The sequence below is a fragment of the Procambarus clarkii genome, chromosome 72 (genome assembly GCF_040958095.1).
Source record: "Procambarus clarkii isolate CNS0578487 chromosome 72, FALCON_Pclarkii_2.0, whole genome shotgun sequence".
Taxonomy (NCBI): Eukaryota; Metazoa; Arthropoda; class Malacostraca; order Decapoda; family Cambaridae; genus Procambarus; species Procambarus clarkii.
In genome coordinates this window covers 554,190-571,821 of record NC_091221.1, presented here as the reverse complement: position 1 = coordinate 571,821, position 17,632 = coordinate 554,190, and positions in this window count along the sequence as shown.

The window sequence follows — 17,632 nt, the reverse complement described above, 5'->3', positions numbered from 1 at the left end:
ATGGCGAAATAATATTAGAACAACTTGCTGAATTTGGAATCAAAGGTAATCTTCTGAGTTGGATAAAGAGCTACCTATCCAACAGGTGTGCTAGTGTCCTATTTAAAGGAGTTAAAAGTACAAGAACAGATGCATTCGAACTAGGCACACTTCAAGGTGGTGTCCTAAGCCCTATGCTCTTCAATATACTTATGCACAAACTTATCCATGACATACCTGTACAACCTACTAAAACAGTTATATGATATTTGTATTATGGCACACAGTAAACCAAGGCTACTAGTATTACTTGATGCATTCTCTAAGATAGTAGTAGAATGTGACCTTATAATCTCTGTTGATAAAACAAGGGTTCTTATTCCCCATTCTCTTCATGCTAACTATACTATTAATGGAGTGCCCGTGGAGACTTGTGAGTCTTATAAATATCTTTGAGTCGAGGTTAATGATACAAATCTCATCAGCAACCTGCGCAAAAAACTTGTTGAGCGTCTTAAACCTCTCAGAACTCTTGTGGGCAAAGGCTTTGGCATTAACATAAAATATGCTCGTAGTTTTTACATTGCCTTTATACCATCTATTGTTGATTATTATGCCTTGCATCTTCTTATTTTTTCTCCTAAACAATTACAAGGCCTATATGTAGTACAGAATGATGCCATGCACATCATCCTGGGTTGTCTTAGAACTATCAGAATTGTTACCATGAGAAAGGAACTAAAATTACCTTCCATTTACGAAAGAATAGTTCTACTTAGTACTATGTTTTGCGCTAAAACTTTAAAAAGTAATGGTCCCCCCCCCCCCCCCCGAGCTCTATTCGAATTAAATTGAGATCCATTCCAAACAATTTTGACTATTCCCTCAATCTGCCGCAAAAAGCTTCTTACAGTGTGTGGCTCAGTTGTTGTGCCTATAATCTTCTGAAACTGAATGTGTCTCTTAATCCTGATAAAACTGTTCACTATATTCCCCCTTGGAAAGATGTGCAGGTCTCTCTGCATTATACCCCCATCAGTGTAAAACAAATGTATAACACTGAAACTATGAGATGCATAACATTAGAAGCTATTGATAGTCACCTTCAAAATCTCAAACCAACTGAATCCTATGCCTATGGCTCTGTGTAGTTAGGCACTGGAAGAATAGGTTGAGTATGTGCAGTATATAAAAGGAATGAAATGATCATGTCTAGTATACAGAGATTGAGCAACTGGGCAAACACGACACAGACCGAGCTATTGGGTATTTATCTAGCCACTGAGTACCTTAAGCTCAATGGTGGTGGAGAGATATTCTGTGACTCTAAAAGTGCTCTGCAGTCCTTAAGTAACCCATCGCAGTTTATGTCTGAAGTAGCTTGTAATATTAAATGGAATGGAATTTTTGCCAATGATAATAACTATTGTATAAAATTTGTGTGGATCCCATCCCATGTTGGAGTTAGAAAACACGACTTTGAAGATCGATTGGCTAATGAGGCTTGCGGGAAAGAAAACACTGATTATGACTTTGGACTATCTCATGCAATTATTAGAAACATACAACTTAAAAAAAATAATTCAGATTTAGAAGAACTAAGAAATGTCCAGAGACCTGAAAGCTGCAGTATTAAAAGTTATGACAAGTTTTGTAATAATAGGTATTTGTATGGTCAGCACAGTAACCGGACCAGGCAATGTGATGTAGTCATTGCGCGAATTCTCCTTGGCTATAGACACATCTGGCAGGTTAGTGAGGCTGAGCCACTACCAGAATACTCAGATTGTAAACTCTGTGATAAACCTTTAATGCATTCACTAGAACACTATATTGTTGAATGTGAAACCGTAAAGGACTTTAGACCTCCTAGCCTATTGTACCACCAACTGTGTAACTATTTTATTGACTCAGGTGTTCTGGACGACATCCTAACAATTTATCCAAAATTTGCTTGTCCATTTTAAAGAATGAAGAACAATTTTATTTATATCACTTCCAAGCTGCATTACTTATGAACCCATCCCTTTCCTTATGTGGCAGTGCACAATCGAAAGTTGTTTTTACATATTCAAACATTAAAACATTGATTGTAACCATGATATATATGTTCTTCAGCCTACAGTTTAGACCTATTATCTTGTGTATGACCCTCTGTCTTGTGTGACAGTGAATAGCAACATTATCCTCACTTTAATAAGATTTAATTGAAATCCTCAGATTAGGCAAAATTGTAATTATATTTTTTCAATAAAGATGTTAATAATAATAACCTGCTGGTAGAATTCTATTAAACCAGCATGGCAAGATTTACCCTCCCTAAACCCATGTTGGTGATTTGTCATGAAGTCCCTTCTCTTCAGATGTGTTACTAGGTTTTTCTCACGATTTTCTCCATCACCTTGCATGGTATACAAGTTAAGGACACTGGCCTGTAGTTTAGTGCCTCTTGTCTGTCACCCTTTTTGTATACTGGGACTACATTTGCCTTCTTTCATACTGCTGGAGGTCTCCCATCTCCAGCGACCTACTATAAACTATGGAGAATGGTAAGCAAAGTGCTTCTGCACACTCTTTCAGTACCCATGGTGAGATTCTGTCTGGACCAACAGTCTTACTCACGTCCAGATCCTACAGGTGTCTCTTGACCTTATCTCTTGTAATTTCGAATCCTTCCAAGGTCACCTGGTTTACTACCATCTCTCTTAGCGCAGTGACCTCACCTCGTTCTGTTGTGAAGACCTCCTGGAATCTCATTTGAGTTCTTCACACACCTCTTTGTCATTTTTTCTATACCTGTGCTCACCATTTTAAGTTTCATCACCTGTTCTTTCACTGTTGTTTCCCTTTTGATGTTGTTTTCTATCTTCCCGTGGTTGAAGTCTCCCATGATTAGTAGTCCAGATCCATTTCTGTTAGTGACAGAAGCTGCTCTCTCTATTATGTTAATGCTGGCAATGTTGTTTCTATCATATTCCTGTCTGGGTCGTCTGACATTTGGTAGGGGTTATAAATGAATATGACTATAAGTTTTAATCCTCCAATTGCTATGGTACCTGTTATGTAAACACTGAAACCTTCACAGCCCTGAATAACAATCTCCTTAAAACTCCAGCCTTCTCTTACTAGCAAAGCTACACCATCACCTCCTCTTCCCTCTCTCTTTCTACGCAACACATTAGTCTTGTGGAAACGCTGCATTTGTTATTGTACTCGTTAGCTTTGTTTCTGTGAGAGCTATTATTTCTGGGTTTTCTTCTAGTACCCATTCTCCAAGTTCATTTGTTTTATTTGTAACCCCATCTATGTTAGAGCACATTGCCTTGAGACTCACTTTCTTTTGTTCCTTCTCGTGTCCCCTTCTTGGTGAGCTTGGGGGCAAAGGGAAGGGAGGACAGGGAGGGGTATGGGATGAAGGGGGAGGGGGTTCACGGAGGGGAAGGGGGGCATGGTGGGAGTGGGGGAGAGGTAGCAGGGTAGGTATGGGATGAAGGGGGAGGAAGGGTTGGCTGATCATTTGAGTGGGGGGTAGGGAGGGATCAGGGTTAGGGGAGGGGGGTCTATGCAAAGGAGGGAGGTGGTGTTGCCCTCCCCTCTGGTGTTACTGGGTTGCTGGCAGTGGGTTTCCCATTCAGCTCCGGGGATATTGGATTTTGGGGCTGTGATTTCCTGGTTTTCTCCTCTCACTCTGCACTTCTTCCTTGCTTCTGCCGCCATTGCTCTCTCCTCCCTCGTTGTAAGTGTGTGTGTGTGTGTATATGTTTACTCACCTATTTGTGCCTGCAGGATCGAGCATTGACTCTTGGATCCTGCCTTTCGAGTCATCGGTTGTTTACAGCAATGACTACGGTCCTAATTCTCTATCATATTTTAATATGAGCTTTTTTTTTTTTTTTTTTTTTTTTTTTTTTTTTTTTGAGATATATACAAGAGTTGTTACATTCTTGTACAGCCACTAGTACGCGTAGCGTTTCGGGCAAGTCCTTAATCCTATGGTCCCTGGAATACGATCCCCTGCCGCGAAGAATCGTTTTTTCATCCAAGTACACATTTTACTGTTGCGTTAACTTTAACTGCTCTATCAAGCTGTAGTTTAACAGCTGAATACCAGAATATATAATATAGCCTCATCTAACTACCAAAGTGTACTACAGCTCTGCCTTTCCTTTCAAAAGTTTTTTTTTATATTGTCTTTTTTGTTATTGTCTTTTTTTTTCTTGTTTTTTACTCTAATTTTATTTTTTATCTTCTTTTATTTTTATTTTACTTTTATTTTTACTTTATGATTATTAATTTTCTTATTATTTTTATTATACAATAATCTTGTCAGTCTTTATTGATTTTTTGTTTTCTTTGTATCTAACTTCTGTAAACTTCCTGGGTATATATGGTGATCATTATTTTACTTCTAAGTGTTTCTATTATAAGTGTATTTGCATTTATTGTTGTGTTTTGCTATAATTACTTTATATTTATAGCAGGTTTAGTATTTAACCGTTTTTGTAATTGCTTATCTTATTGTATCGTGACGCCTCTGCTGCTATATGCTTACTGATATTGATCCTGATCTAAATCTTCTGTCTCATATCTACACCAATCAGCACATTGAAATTGAAATTGAAATAAGTTTATTGAGGTAAAATCCACACAAAGGGATGAGGTAGCTCAAGCTATTCTCACCCCATTCAGTACAACGTGTTAATATATACATAGACACACATCACAAATAAACATTACCGAACATTCTGAGAGGTAAACATATACATTTCCTCCTTCACAAGTAGTATGTTATCAGACGTACACACAAATACTTTTATGACCTAGGTATACTGTATAGACAATTTGCAAGACACCTGCAGATAATTCAACAATCAGCACATTGATCATCATCATGGCAGGTATTACACAACAAATTTTGCAAAAAATAAACTACAAAATAACACCTGCTTATCAGTTTACAACAAAATGTTAGATCACTTTGTAAACATTTTGATGATATAAATGCACTACTCACAGCACTAGGTACTAAATTATCGTTCATTATTTTAACAGAAACTTGGCTAAGTGAAGACTATACTCTACTCTGCAACTTAGCTGGTTATAAAGCCATTCACTACTGCAGGCCTAACAAAAAAGGTGGCACAGGTATATATTACCAAGATACCTTCATCTGCAATAGTGTCATTAGTGATAGAGACGTCTATTGTGAATATACCTTTGCCCAGTTCTCCAGTAAATCCCTTAAATCCTCCTTGACTATCGGTGCCATCTATAGATTTCCCAATACTAATATAACTTCATTCTCAGATAACCTAAGGAATCTTATCATAAACAACTATCTCAACAAAAATCACATCATTCTAGGAGGAGACTTCAATATTGACCTGGGTCAACAAAATAGCCCTCAAGTTGACTATTTCCTAAACAGCATGAACTCCTGTATGCTAATCCCCACAATCACCAAGCCCACCAGAGTCAAACATCTGCCACTACCTTGGATCACTTATGGACTAACATAACAGCTCCCCTTACGTCTGGTATAATCTATAACAGAACAACTGACCACTATCCTACCTTCCTCATAGCAAACACGGACATAACACCACCAGTAAGCAACAACATTCAGGCTACACAGTGAAGCAGCAATAGGCAACCTCACAAATGCACTTCACAATATTAACTGGGAATATGAATTCAATAATACACAGGATAAAAAGTCATTAGCTAACCTCTTTCTCTCCAAAACTCTAACCCTATACAACACTCACTGTCCCCTCCTTACCAACAAGTAACTGACAAAAGATTGAACAATCCGTGGCTCACAAGTGGCATATTAAAATCAATCAACAAGAAACATGAATATGAAAAGAAACTTAGGATTGGCCTAGTTACGAAGGAAGTAGTTAAAAGGCTTAAAAGGCATCAATGGTTACCAGTATCAAGAAAATCAAAACTCTCCTATTATGAGAATAGATTCAAAGAAGCAAAAGGTAACATGAAAAGCACATGGAAAACCATCTCTAACATCCTAACATGGAGCCGGTCGGCCGAGCGGACAGCACACTGGACTTGTGATCCTGTGGTCCTGGGTTCGATCCCAGGCGCCGGCGAGAAACAATGGGCAGAGTTTCTTTCACCCTATGCCCCTGTTACCTAGCAGTAAAATAGGTACCTGGGTGTTAGTCAGCTGTCACGGGCTGCTTCCTGGGGGTGGAGGCCTGGTCGAGGACCGGGCCGCGGGGACACTAAAAGCCCCGAAATCATCTCAAGATAACCTCAAGATAACCTCCTAGGATCTAAACAACACTCATATAACCAGATAAAACTCTCTAATGATGGCTATACACCTGCAACTGATTTAGAAACGGCAAATGAATTTAATAGCTTCTTTTCATCGGTTGGTGCTAACTTTGCCAGTAAAATTCCATAGACTCAGACACACATTAAGCAAGAACTAATGCCACCACACTTTGGCAAGAAATGAGGTACTCATTTCCTGCCCTCTGGTATCTCTCCCTGCTTTCTAATGCTCTGTTATTCCTGTAGTTTCTTCATGTTCTTTTACTCAATTGCTTCGCTACCTTACATTCCTGGTTGAACCATGGATTCTTCTGTTTGTTTTCGTTTTTCTCCTTTTGGTCCGGGATAAACCTATGTGCAGCGTCCTGGCACTACTAGGTGACATAGTCCATCATATCCTCTACAGTCTTCTCTCTGAGTTCTGTTTCCCATGATATTCCTCTTAGGAAGTTCCTCATCTAGTCATATTTTCCTCTTCGATAATTTAGTTTTTCCCCTTCCGGTACCATCCTTGGATACCTCCACCAAATACTCAAATGTCAATACACTGGTGTCACTCATGCCTATGGGGGCTTCAAATTTGACTTTCCTGATTTCTGACTCATTCAAGGTGAATATCAGGTCGAGTCTAGCTGGTTCGTCATTCCCTCTCATTCTTGTTTGTTTCCTGACATATTGGCTCAGAAAGTTCCTTGTTACCACTTCCAAGAGTTTAGCTCTCCATGTATCTGCCCCTCCATGTGGGTCCCCATTCTCCCAGTCTATCTTTCCATGGTTGAAATCGCTCTTGATTAAGGGTCTGGAGCCATTCCTACAAGCAACTGTAGCTGCTCTCTCTATTACATTATTGGTTGCCATGTTGTTCCTGCCACCTGCCTGGGTCTTCTGTCATTTAAATGAGGGTTGTAAATGACTGCCACTATTATCAGAGGTATACCCAGTGTCATAGTTCCTGTTATGTAATCTCTGAATCCGTCAAAGCCCGGAATTTCCATCTCATCCAGTCCTTCCTTATCAGCAGGGCCGAGAGCCGGTCGGCCGAGCGGACAGCACACTGGCTCGTAATCCTGTGGTCCCGGGTTCGATCCTGGGCGCCGGCGAGAAACAATGGGCAGAGTTTCTTTCACCCTACGTCTCTGTTACCTAGCAGTAAAATAGGTACCTGGGTGTTAGTCAGCTGTCACGGGCTGCTTCCTGGGGGTGGAGGCCTGGTCGAGGACCGGGCCGCGGGGACACTAAAGCCCCGAAATCAAAAAGATAACCTCAATATAAGGGGCATTCCTCCACCTCCTTTCCCTTCCCTCTCTTTCCTTATTATATAGTAGTCCTTCGGAAACACAACATCTGTTATGACTCCTGACAATTTTGTTTCCGTGAGTCCTGTTACATCAGGGTTTTCTTCCTGTGCCCTTTCCGTCAGTTCACTTGCTTTATTGATAATCCCATCGATGTTTGAGTACATTACCTTAAAGCTCTCTTTCCTATATCCATTTTCACCCCCACACTCCCCGGTGTTAGTACTCAAAATGGTTGGGATATACCCAATCACAGGCGAGTAGCCCTCTGATGTCATGTCCTACGGAGCCGGCACTGGTTGCTCTCGAGGCAGGCCTTAGTATCTCACGAGACCAGAGTTAGGTAGGACCTCGGCAGGCCGTATCTATACCTCGTTGTCTTTACCGAATAAACTACTGAAGTGAACTACTGTGTATTCTCTACAACCAAGCAAACACCGTACGCCGAAGGCGACAAATACTACAAGTGTAGGAAGTTGTTCCATGAGCATGTGTGTGTGTGTGTGTGTGTGTGTGTGTGTGTGTGTGTGTGTGTGTGTGTGTGTGTGTGTGTGTGTGTGTGTGTGTGTGTGTATGTGTGTGTGTGTGTGTGTGTGTGTGTGTAATTACCTAAGTGTAATTACCTAAGTGTAGTTACAGGATGAGAGCTACGCTCGTGGTGTCCCGTCTTCCCAGCACTCTTTGTCATATAACGCTTTGAAACTACTGACGGTCTTGGCCTCCACCACCTTCTCACCTAACTTGTTCCAACCGTCTACCACTCTATTTGCGAAGGTGAATTTTCTTATATTTCTTCGGCATCTGTGTTTAGCTAGTTTAAATCTATGACCTCTTGTTCTTGAAGTGCCAGGTCTCAGGAATCCTTCCCTGTCGATTTTATCAATTCCTGTTACTATTTTGTACGTAGTGATCATATCACCTCTTTTTCTTCTGTCTTCTAGTTTTGGCATGTTTAATGCTTCCAACCTCTCCTCGTAGCTCTTGCCCTTCAGTTCTGGGAGCCACTTAGTAGCATGTCTTTGCACCTTTTCCAGTTTGTTGATGTGCTTCTTAAGATATGGGCACCACACAACAACTGCATATTCTAGCTTTGGCCTAACAAAAGTCATGAACAATTTCTTTAGTATATCGCCATCCATGTATTTAAATGCAATTCTGAAGTTAGAAAGCGTGGCACAGGCTCCTCGCACAATATTCTTTATGTGGTCCTCAGGTGATAGTTTTCTATCTAGAACCACCCCTAGATCTCTTTCTTTATCAGAATTCTTTAAAGATTTCTCACATAATATATAGGTTGTATGGGGTCTATGTTCTCCTATTCCACATTCCATAACATGACATTTATTAACATTAAATTCTTTTTTATTTATTATTATTAACATTAAATTCACACAACATTATGTGTGTGTGTGTGTGTGTGTGTGTGTGTGTGTGTGTGTGTGTGTGTGTGTGTGTGTGTGTGTGTGTGTGTGTGTGTGTGTGCGTGAATACTCACCTAGTTGTACTCATCTAGTTGTGCTTGCGGGGGTTGAGAAGGACTTGCCATCCCTGAACTCAAGCTGGGTTCCCATGTGTGTGTGTACATAAGCGCACGCGCGTGTGCTCCTAACTGGTCCGCAACTGGTACCAGATTGAGATATTTTACCTTCCCTGGAGCACAATATGATAGCTGGAGATAACCGATAGCTGGAGATAATAACATGAGAACCCATGAGCATCACACCAGAAATAAATACAGTTTTGATATTCCTAGAGTACGACTTAATCAAACTAGAAATGCTCTACAAATCAAGGGGCCCAGAATGTGGAATGACCTTCCCAACCATGTTAAAGACTGTACCTCTCTCAACCAGTTTAAGATAAAAACTAAACACTACCTAATAAATTCCCTGTAACCCACCTCACTCCTTTATTGTCAACCCATGTCTGTTATTTTCTTTTTTTTAATCAACACTGTTTGTCAACCTATTGTATTTGTGCTGCTTTTTCAGTCATGTTCCCCCCCTTTTTTTTTTTTATCTTTATTTGTATTTGTTCTCAACACTTTTTATTCTTTATGCTCAATTAGTATTAAGTTCTAGATATTAATGTTTTTCTTGCCCGAAACGCATTGCGTAATAGTGGCTTTAGGCATTGTATGTACTAGCTCTATCTATATATCAATCCATTAATGTAACATCACTTGTATGTATATACCTTACCTGAATAAACATCTGAAATCTGAAATCTGAACCCAGTCCTTCATTCAGCCCCGAATTCGAATCCCAATGATCCAAGTGAATGAAATGTGATTTTAGACAATTGTATGGAGTGCATACTATGACGTGGATGGAGGGGAGGATTATCTCCCAAATACCAAAATGGTGCTCCAGGCAACGCATAGAGTACCAGGTGAGCACCGGTTAGGTACTCCCGAGACCCTAGGTGAGCATCCTGACCCCAACGACGCGTCATGTGCTTCTCCGAATGGCATGATGGGAGAAGTGTTTAGGTTCTGCCGACAGTTGTTTGTATCTGCAGTACGTGTGAGGAGGCCGTTGTTTATGAGGACGGGTTGATGACTCATTGTTAGAACGACGGTCTAGTATTCCTTCCACAGTTCGAATCCTTCACGACCCAGCTGGGTGAAAGGTGTATACAAGGGACACCACTTCTGGTTATATTAGTGAAGAATCTTCGCCTAGAAGAAGAGTATATAAGATACCTGGGGAAGTCGAAGCCTTGAAGCTTCCAGTTTTTTACCTGAGTGCCACTAACCCTAGTGGCTTCAACGAGGACAGGAAGCTGGCGGCTTGTCGAAGGTCTTCATATTTGGCTTGATGTTCTTTCTCAGTTGGATTTTAAAACTTAACAGAGTTTTGGCATTCACGGCTTTGGCGGGTAAGTAGTTCTGTGGGTTTATAATCCTGTGGGTGAGACGGCATCTTCTGTTCTCAGTCCTACATTGTGGCTTGTTGAGCTTCTAACCGTTGCTCCTTGTTTGTTACATCTGACCTTATAAAGAAATTGTCCGGATCAACATCCTCCAAATTGTTCACTATTTTAAAAGTTTCAATGAGATCCGCCCTGTCATGCCAGGTTTTCAGTGCTGTTAGCCCTGTCGCTCTCAACTCTTCCTGATACGAGAGATGACTTATCTCTGGTATCATTGTTGTTGCCAGGTGTTGAACTTGTTCCAGAGCAGGTATGTCTCTCTGAAGATGAGGTTATCTTATCTTGAGATGATTTCGAGGCTTTAGTGTCCCCGCGGCCCGGTCCTCGACCAGGCCTTCACCCCCAGGAAGCAGCCCGTGACAGCTGACTAACACCCAGGTACCTATTTTACTGCTAGGTAACAGGGGCATAGGGTGAAAGAAACTTTGCCCATTGTTTCATGCCGGCGCCTGGGATCGAACCCAGGACCACAGGATCACAAGTCCAGCGTGCTGTCCGCTCGGCCGACCGGCTCCCTAGATCTCCATGCTTGGACGCATTAATCCAAGTGTGGGCACACAAGAGACTTATACAATTGAATGATTTCCTTCTTTTACTTAAAGGTAAAGGCACGCTTGATTATTCCTAGGGTTTGATTAGCTTGTTTCAACAGCCACTCCCACTTGTGTAACTTTCAGTGAATGAAGATTGATGGAGAAAAGAACCCCACGGTCCTTTTCTTCGTCAATCTGCTGCAAGGTAATGCTGTCAAGTTGATAGTCGTTATGGGGGATTGTTATGCCCCACATGCAAGGTCTTGCATTCATCGATATTAAAAAGCATTTGCCAGTATTCTGATCATTTTTGGAGATCGTGTAGATCTCTGTGTAAGGTCTAAATATAATTTTCACTTTCCACTTGACCATAAATCTAAGTGTCATCGGCAAATTTGATGATGTGGTTTGTAATATTATGATCTATTTCATTGTTGTATATGACAAAATGAACCCTTGTGGCACCCCCAATGAACCCTTGTGGCACCCCCCAATGAACCCTTGTGGCACCCCCAATGAACCCTTGTGGCACCCCCAATGAACCCTTGTGGCACCCCCACATACCACATTTCTCCAGTCAGATTCACTCCCATTCAGCACCACCTTTTGTTTTCTTTTCTTTTACCATTGTTTTATTCATTCTAGTATTCTCCCGTTTATTCCATGTGCCTGTAGTTTCCTTGCAAGTCTTTCAGGTGGTACCTTGTCAAAAGCTTTAGCAAAGTCCAGGTAAACTATATCTACCGGGATTCTCTATCTTGCATTTTACCCAAATCCACCCGCAGTTTGAAAAATATGATGAATATTGGATATATGACTTTTGACCGTTATTTTTTTAACGTAATTTAGGGTGACTGCACATATTTGGAATTTTAAATACACCAACTTATAAAAATAGAATACTGCTTAGAAAAACTCACAAACCCTGGGCTAAGCATCACTTTGCTTGACGACTTCAGTTTACGGAACCTAAAATAGACAAAAGTGACAAATACTAGAGAGAGAGAGATCTCAGGAAGCAGTTTTTGTGAACAGTCACACATAGATCACGTCTTGCAGATGTGTAATAGATTTGCTTAAGAGAACACAACAAAGTTGCTGTAAGAAAAACGATAGATTGGATAACAGGAACCTTCCAGACAAGAGAAGCCACACCAATGATACTTTTTAAAATATTAGTGCTCTCAAGAGTGGAATATTGTTGCACACTAACAGCCCCATTCAAAACTGGAGAGATTGCTGACCTGGAGAGCATGCAAAGATCTTTTACCGCTAGAATTCACTCAATGAAATATCTAAATTAAAGGAACTGCTTAAAAGTTTTAAATTTGTATTCCCAGAATGCAGGGAAGAGAGATGCATAATAATTTACACTTGACAAATATTAGAAGGACTGGTCCCAAATCTGCACACAGAAATAACACCACATTAAACCTAACTCTCTCGCAGTGTTGAGAAGAGAACTCAACAAGCACCTTCAAAGGATTCCACATCAACACATGCAGTCTCCGTGGTGTAGTGGTAAGACACTCGCCTGGCGTTCCGCAAGCGCTATGTCATGGGTTCGTATCCTGGCCGGGGAGGATTTACTGGGCGCAATTCCTTAACTGTAGCCTCTGTTTAACGCAACAGTAAAATGTGTACTTGGATGAAAAAACGATTCTTCGCGGCAGGGGATCGTATTCCAGGGACCATAGGATTAAGGACTTGCCCGAAACGCTACGCGTACTAGTGGCTCTACAAGAATGTAACAACTCTTGTATATATCTCAAAAAAAAAAAAAAAAAAAAAAACCAGGTTATGACTCGTACGTCAGACTGCGAACAGCCATATTGATCAACTTAGTTGATCAGACCAGCAACCAGGATTTACTGGTTTGATCGAGGATTCTTGATCAAGTCTGTTCCTCGATCCTCCTGTTTGCTGACTTGATCAGTTTTACAAGGATGGGTTAGTTGGTGAAATTGAGAATAAATTTTACCCGAGAGATCACAGAGAGTTAAGCTAGGCTCGGCCCCCTGGAAACTAGATCCCAAAATTCTTTATAAAAATTGTCTGCTGTCTAGTAGCAGACTATGGATACCATCCATAGAGTCAGGGGGTAATTGAGCGCTTCCATTCGACGCTTAAGCAGATGTTGAAGACATCGTGTGAGAATTCACATAGATTTTGGGATGAGAACCTGCCTCATGTTTTGTTTGCTGCTCAAGAGGGGTTACAAAGTTCACTGGGTTGTTCTCATTTTTAAGTTATTCTTTGGCCATAAGGTCCATGGACCCTTACAAATGTTACAGGAGAATCTGTTACGTAACGTAACGTTGACCTACGTTACCTAACAGTTCAGCTTTCTTTGCGCAGCAGCACCACCAGAAACTCAGTGACTGCAAGGCGGCTGCACTCAAGTATCTTGGGAAAGCCCAAGAAAGTATGAAAGAACGACATGATGCTAAGGCTAAGTTGCGGGTATTTCAGCCTGGTGACCCTGTCCTGGTATTAAAGCCTCGACTAAGGAACAATATGTCTCACTAGTACGAAGGCTCCTATATTGTGACAGAAAAGGTTGGGGACCTCACGTACAAAGTAAGGCGCTCTGGCAAGCGAAACCAGGTGATGCTTGTACACTTGAACCATTTGAAGAAGTTCCAAGGTCCCAGGCCCGTCACTCTAACCAATGTTTCCTTTTCCAGTGAGGGAAGGGATAATTGTTCTGGGGACCCAACTAATCTCATTCTCAATAATTCTAGTTCTGTGATTGCTGTGGAGGAGAGACTGTCCCATTTGCAGATAGCCCAACGTGAAGAGGTGCAGTCGCTACTTGACGAATTCTCCAGTCTGTTCAGGGAGGTCCCGACCCAGACTGATGCCCTCTATTATGATGTCAAGTTGACGGACTACACCCCCATTCGCCTTCAACCCTATCAGATGAGTCCAGAAAAGAAGGCATTGTGCGGAAAGAGGTCGACTTCTTGCTCCAGGACGGCCTCATCCGGCCGAGCCAGGGCGCTTGGTTCTCGCCCTGCCTTTTGGTCCCCAAACCAGACGGCTCCTGGCGATTATGCACCGACTATCTGCAGCTCAACAAGGTGACCATAGTCTATGCCTATCCGCTGCCCCTCCTAGAAGACTGCAACGACGAGATCGGAAACGCCAACTACACCTCGAAATTCGATCTCTCGAGGGATACTATCAGATTCCGCTCACCGAACGTGCCAAGCAACTGGAGCGAGTATAAGATTTACTCGCTAGTGAACCCAGAGAGTTTCGACGATACCCAGCCACGATGGACTACAACATGGATTCTCACTGGACCTTCACTCCTGCTGTTGCTTGCTGTGGACCACTGCCACCTGTCACGGAACGCTGCCAATACCCTCGCCACAGCTATGATTTTCACTGCGATCGTCTCCGAAATTTCATCAACTACAGCTTGCTGCACAGCGAGCGTTACTTACTCATCTGACAGTTTCATCAGCAACTACATAATGTGGGATCTACAGCCTGTCCTGCCGACTCTTCATCACTGCCAGGGCACTGCTTGTTCTACAGGGACTCCCACGAAAGCTGCTCTCTCGTCAGATTCATCTACAAGTTCACTGCATTCTGATACTCTGCTATCTCAAGCACCTTGCACAGTACAGGACTTACAGCTTGCGTTTCCGACTCTTCGTCGCCTCCAGGACAATTCAGCTCTAGCAGTGATTCCCTCGTTGTCCTAACTACGTGCATACATTACCTCCTATTGTCCTGGTGCCCGAGCACCAGGACAATATTGGATCTATTGTCCGCCCCGCCGGACGGGGGGGGGGGGAGGGGAGCGGATCCGTCCGCAGCATCCGCCCCGGATCTAAATGCTCCACCAGTGACCCAAGGACGCAACAATCATGCACATTCTTCTCTTCTGCTACACCGAGCTTGTCCACACAATGCCCGCATCTTTTGGTACCGGACTACTTGTTTCACAGCGACCCAGGGAACAGTAGCCTCGTGTTTTTTGTTGTATTGCTATTCTTCCATTCCCTTGCAGAGGGAGTCTTGTAGAGAGTAAATCTTATACTTTTTCCATTATCTCATTATCTTAATAGCATAACTAATTAGCACTAATTACAGAAGCTACAATCCATTCCCCAATTACCGGTAATACTCTTCTCATCTTGTTGAAGGGAGCTGAGGTGTAATCACCTTATAAGCAAGCGATATGAGTAATAGCGAACACCATCTGGACACCACTTGGTCCGGGAGACATCTCCCGTCACGCAGGGTGCAGTTGCGCCTCCACAGATCTCCAGTATCATCTTTTGATACTGGTAATGGCTCGAAAGGGCCACCACTTACGGGCTATTCATGCCCGTGCCACCTCTTGGGTGGCTTAATCTTCATCAATCAATCGGAATAGCGAACAGTATAATTTCCACAGTCAACAATGTAGCACTCGGCGTGTACAGTTCTAATCGACCCAAGACGCTACAGCTTCGACACAGAGCAGACAGCAGACTACGACCGCATCAAGCTACAACGCTCTCGCTCCCCAAGTTCAGACACTCACGATTTCCCAATCGAGCCACCACGCTCTCGCTCCCCGAGTTCCCCGCTCCCCATGCTCTCCCATATGGAGCTCTGCGACTCCGGTCTTACTCAGCTCTTTACTCTGCTCCAAGCTCCGTCTGAACGTTCACGACAATGCCACTACTGACTACTGTAATCAAGACTACTAAATAAATATGAAAACTCACTAAACAATGTGTATCTAATCTACCCAACAACGTACCATAATCGTACGTTACACAACTGACCGCGTTCGTAACCCCCGATGGTGTCTTCGAGTATCAAGTTTTATCGTTTGGATTGCGTAATGCCCCTGCAACACTCCAGAGGCTAATGAACTCTCTGCTTGCAAAGGTGCCAAATTGTCGGGCGTATTTAGATGACACTGTGCGTTTTGATAGAGATTGGGCTGACCACATAGCTAGGTTACGCCAGTTGTTCACAGTTTTGAAAAGTGCAAATCTGACTTTAAATGCAAAAAAGTGTCACTTTGGCCAAGGCACAGTGACGTATCTTGGTTATGAAGTGGGCCAAGGGAAAGTGTTACCTCAGCTTTTATCTTTTGTTAGTGTTAAAAGTGTTGCCTTTTGTCAGAACTTTTCCAGTGTGGCCACTCCTCTCACCAACTTGTTGCGAAAGGCCGTTAAATTTAAGTGGTCAACAGACTGTGCAGAGGCTTTTAAAAATCTTGAAATTGATCTTAGCTTTCGCTCCAGTGCTTGCTAGTCCAAGGTTCGACAGACCATTTAAAATTCACGTTGACGCGTCTAACTCGGGTGCTGGTGCATAGTTGTTGCAAACTGGGGATGATCAAGTGAACCATCCAGTGTACTATTACTCTGTGAAATTTGACAAGGAGCAACGTAATTATTCAGTGGTAGAAAAAGAAGCGTTGGCGCTAGTGTTAGCCTGTAAAAAGTTTGAAGTATATCTAACAGCTAATATAGTGGAAGTGTACACGGACCATGCATAATCCACTGGTGTTCATACACCAGATGAAGGAAAAAAATAAACGTATCCTCAGGTGGGCGCTGTTCCTACAGGACTTCAATCTTTCCATTATTCACTTACTGGGTCAACTAAACGTGATGGCCGATGCGCTGTCCCAGTTACCTGAGTAACAGTCATCTGGGGCCAGATTCACGAAAGAACTTACGCAAACACTTACGAACGTGTACATCTTTCCTCAATCTTTGACGGCTTTGGTTACATTTATTAAACAGTTTACAAGCATGAAAACTTGCCAATCAACTGTTGTTATTGTTATAAACAGCCTCCTGGTGCTTCGGATCTGATTAACTCTTTAATAATTGTAAACAAAGCCGCCAAAGATTGAGAAAAGATGTAAAGGTTCGTAAGTGCTTGCGTAAGTGCTTTCGTGAATCTGGCCCCTGAGCCACAGGAAGCCATATACCAACTATCATTTTTAAGTTATTTTTTTAGGTTCTCATGTGACATTAAATATTCCGTGTCAAATTTATTTACTCCCTTTCTTTTTTTTGTATGTACTTTTTCTTGCAGAGAATTCCTTTGTGCTTTTTCTTGCAGAGATTTTTTTGTTTTGTTTGATTTTCTTTTATTGCATAGGTTTTCTTTTTTATTCTAGTAGCCACATTTTTTTTCCTCTGAAGGGGGGAGGAGTGTTACGACCCTGGGTTTTTAATTGGAAACCAGAGGTAAACTTGAGTTCTAAATACTTGTAGACATTAATTCATAGGATTGGATCAGGTGAGAAGGATATTTAATTAACAATAACATTTATATCACGGCTCCTTAAACCTGGGGTATATATTTATTCCCGTTGTCCTTGCCAAACGTAAGATAAATCTTGTTACTCACAGATTATTCAGACTCAGTGCTTGTTGGTCATTAAATATAATATTGAACTAGTTATCAGCTATTCTTAGAATTGTTAAAGTAACCAGTATTGAATGTCGGTGAAGACTTGTAATGTTTATGGCTATACGATCAGCTAGGTATCTTCCCGGCAGCAGCTTGAGAGAGCTTGGTGGCTCTTCTCTGCACTGCTGTGCTGGTGTCAACACCTTC